Here is a 4,711-nt window from a genome sequence, read left to right on the forward strand (position 1 = left end):
TCTTCTGGACAAAATCATGTTACAATGCAAGGGGTGAAAATTAGTATTCTGTTTTGCACATAAGTTAAATACTGACTGTTTTTTCATGTAGCACACAAATATCAACTTTAAATTTCAGTGTACAAATAAGCTATCAAGTATTTGTGTGCTACATGGAAAAACAGTCAGTATTTAACTTATGTGCAAAACAAAATTCTAATTTGCACCCCTTGCATTGTAACATGGTTTTGTCCAGGAGACTGAAATAAGAAGTTTCTTAAATTAAGATCCTTAATGAATCAGGCCCTAATTGTGGATTTAGCATTAGAGGAGGGCTGGCAATGACCAATATTGATTTCGGGATGACAACCATGAACCATTTGACACTATCCAGTAAAACACATAGAAGGTGTGAATAATTATAATTATGAGGGAATCCTACCTTTCTATTAACATTCAGTGTATATGCATACAATAAAAACATTCTACGCCTAGGGCCTGATTGTTGTTCGTATGCATGTCCATCTGCGGTACCGTACCTTGTATAAGATAGCTCTGTGCATATAATTCATGTCTGAAATGACACTTACGCCTACGAATTGAGAGTCGAGATGGACTAACGTAGGCCATGTACAGTGAGGACATTCCTACGCGAATGCGGCTGATTCGCTTTCTGGTTTTCTCTAAAGTGCGCATGCAAGTAACAGACTATGAAAACTAATTGTAAGTACAGTACACATTAAAAGCATCTTTATAGATTGGACTTCATAAATATATATATATTTTTTATAAATATATTTTTTAAATTTATAATACATATTTTTATTAATGTGTATACTGTTAAGAGTTGTTCTTTTATTTTATTTTTTAAGGTGCTCTGATGTGACCTTGTATTGCAAATATGCTTCTGCGTGTACTGCACTCTGTTCTGTGTGCCTATGTATGGCAAGCACTGTATAGGCAGAGCGTAAGAACACCTAGGGGTATATTTACTAAACTGCAGGTTTGAAAAGGTGGAGATGTTGCTAATAGCAACCAATCAGATTCTAGCTGTCATTTTGTAAAATGTACTGAATAAATTATGACTAGAATCTGATTGGTTGCTATAGGCAACATCTCCACTTTTTCAAAGCCACAGTTTAGTAAATTTAGCCCCTAGATGGAAACGTCTTGAGATAAGCTTGGATTTGAATACGTGCGGACCTACACTCAAGTTCCGTACTTATTTTTATTTATTTAACGCAATAAATGTACAAGTTGCGTACGGACTTTAATCAAGCCCTTAGTGTGTAAACCTTACATGAAAATGTCTACAAATCTCACTATTCTGCTGAGAGGTCAGTGCCTGTGTTTGTATTGCAATTGGTTTCTTCATATTGTTCTGATCTAGAATGAGAATTCTGGATACCTGTATCATACTCTGTGCTGGTCGAATTGTTAAATATTAATCTTTACATTTGGTGACCACTAATGTCAGAGAGTGACAAAGGTAACTATCTTTTCTTGCAGTGTTCATTTAGGACATATTTCTTCCATGCCAGACAGTGACTAAGATGTTGCAGTAGTTCAAATGCTGTGTTTTTAAAATACTTACTTCTTCATTTCTCCCTTCTTCCATCTAAATTACTTCAGCCAGAGATTGCCCACAATAGACCCGAACAGTGGGACTAACTGGTACAATCATCACCCCTGCATCAAACTCCATCATAGCCTGTCCCCCAAGCACATGTGGCTTGTCAGAGAGATACTCCCCTTTAAAACACATCTATATAAATGTTTTCCTTTTTCCTAATTTAAAAATAAGACCATACATAAGTAAACAAATATACCAAAACAATATAGTTAAATAAAATCCGTAGGGAGTACCTTATCACATATAATGTAGCCATTGTTGTATTTTTATATTTACATTGTGGAATACCTTGCTAGCTAAGCCTTCATGAGTTAAAGGAATTTCGGTATGTGACAAAGTGTCCTAGAAAAGAAATATAGAAGGAATGTGTAAGTGTGATAACAGTGGTTCTCATTTCTGTAAGAAAAATTAAAGATTTTGTTTAATTAGAAAGTGATCTGCATAGAAATCAGACTACAACCTAGTATTCAAGATGGTAAAGATAAGGTTTCGATATGAGGCTTGTTTAATTACAAAGATGAAAGTACTTATAAGAGTAACCATTTCCTCTGGAATGTTCATGGTATTATATTAATTTAAATATTCTCCAGTTGTGTCCTTGGCATCTAAATAGCCATAAAAGCCTCCAAATCTTGATTTCTTCTACAAGTACATGGTGGTAGAAGTGGGATAAGTAAAGTGACACCATATCAAGTTGTATCCCTGTGACAAAAGAACATTTGATATCATTAAATGGGGTTTTACACCTAGGGCCTGATCTGCAATTTCCCTCTTACAGCCAGAGTGAACTATGTCTGACCATCATTTTGTCCCAAATGTCCAGAGTCACAATCGGTAAGAATTTGCCCCAGAGGGCATAGTCCCTGGGACTACAGATCATGAGGCCTTGTCTTGCAGTAAAAGTTGATGTCGCTGTGCTGGCAGCTCCCAGGAAAGAACCACTTATCAGAGACGCACCTTGTACGGGAAGCCGCTAAGAAAAAGAAAAAGCAGCGCTGAATGATGATATATAAAACTAGGATACATAAAACCAAAGAATAGTATATAAAAAAAATATATTTTTAATGTCTCAGTGATTCCAATGCTGCAGCTGCCACCTTTATGACTCCGTCCTTGTGCTCTGTACACATTGAAAAATATATATATATATTTTTTATATACTATTATTTCCGGTTTTATGTATCCTGCCATGGTTATCTTTGATTATTCTAGTTAAGCCACACCTATATATCACTATTCAGCGCTGATTTTTCTCTTTGGTCTGTGGATGTTTTTGAATAGGGGCTATCAATTGACCCTGCTTTGCCACTGTAATTTGTGTTTATTTGCTGTGGTGCAGCCCAGCGCGGGATTTCTTTTTCTTTTTAGAGGTTTAGTAGAACTAAGGGACTTTATAAAGGCTACATCCCTTTAGTGAAAAGGTCAAGTCAGCGTAAAGAACGCTGTGCAGTAAATCAAGTGAGGTGACCAGCTAGATTGTTTTTAGCAGAGTCCTAAACAGGGCCCTCTTAACAACTTCTTGGGCCCCCGGGCACAGCAGTGCACCCGGGCCTATATATATATATATATATATATATATATGGGCCCTGCAGCCCAGGGGGGCCCGTCGGAGGCAGCAAAAAAACCTGGAAAAAAAAAAAAGACAATACTTACCTTGCGGTCAGCTGGCGATCCGGCACCCTCCATGGTCTCCTCCTCCGTCGCGCTCCGCAATGGATGTTGGGTGGGCGTGATGACGTCATGCCCGACATGCACTGCGAGCGCGACAGAGGAGGAGACCATGGAGGGAGCTGGATTGCCAGCTGCTTTTTTTTTTTTTTTGCTGCCTCCGACGGGCCCCCCTGGGCTGCAGGGCCCCGGGCACCTGCCCATTGTGCCCAATGGGAAAGACGGCCCTGGTCCTAAATACAGGAATTGAGAGGTGTTTGTAACTGTCTTTGTGAACAGTTTTCTGACAGCCTACATCTAGAGCTAGTGTTGTGACTCCTCACTGACTTGTAAGAGCTACGTGTAGCCTATTTGTTTGGCCAGTAATTACTGCAGCAAAAGTTTGTGTGATTAAATGTCTGGATTCAGATGTTATAAGATGTGGACATGTAATACTAGATGTTCATCGTTGGGCACACCAACAATCCAAATGTGTACACCGTAAGGTTAAGAGACATGAAAGTATTGAAAAGACTAAAACAAATAAATGAATGGTAATCAATGTCACAGTTTACGCTGGATGGTACCCATAATGCGGTCAGATTAAAGTGGATTCATTAAGAAGAATAAAGGATCAGACTCTGCTGCTCAGTGTAAACTTTGTTTTGATTGGCATAAAAAAAAAGCTACTAAAAGAAACAGTCAAAAAGCCTTCTAATAGGGAGAGAAATATACATTTTAAGAATGAATTCAAGAATTCAAAGCTGCAATACCAGATAGACTTTTATGTTGTTAAACAGTTTTTTATACCTTTGTAACATTAAGCAGATGGTTATCTATGTGCATAGCTGCCACCGCAAGATACGGTATCAGATGGAACGATTTCAGCTCTGACTATCATGAGGAGAGTGTAACCTGATCTGACTAAGAGTCAATGAGTCAGAAAGCTCCTCAGTGGCCACATGATTGTAGAGGAAGTAGGGCACTGAGGATGATGTTGTGAATACTCATGTTGGCTCATTACATCATATGTCATGTGACAGTGGTTTCCATGGTAGTCACAAGGCATTTGGAAAACTATAAATCATTAATAGCAGCATGAAGAAAAATAGAATTGCATCGTATTGTTAATATTTCTGACTATACAAAAAAAACTGTCAAAGATTTGGTAAGAATTCCTCCTTTTAACCAACTTACCAACCCAGACAATAAGGTTTAGGATCTCACTGATATTAGAGAAGACCCCCATATATTTAGAGAAGAGTTAATTCCGAACACCCGTGGGCAGCACGGTGGCTAAGTGGTTAGCACTTCAGCCTTACAGCACTGGGGTCATGAGTTCAATTCCCGACCATGGCCTTATCTGTGTGGAGTTTGTATGTTCTCCCCGTGTTTGCGTGGGTTTCCTGCGGGTGCTCCGGTTTCCTCCCACATGCCAAAAACTTACTGGTA

This window comes from Mixophyes fleayi, chromosome 7 (genome assembly GCF_038048845.1).
Source record: "Mixophyes fleayi isolate aMixFle1 chromosome 7, aMixFle1.hap1, whole genome shotgun sequence".
In the NCBI taxonomy this organism is placed as follows: domain Eukaryota; kingdom Metazoa; phylum Chordata; class Amphibia; order Anura; family Limnodynastidae; genus Mixophyes; species Mixophyes fleayi.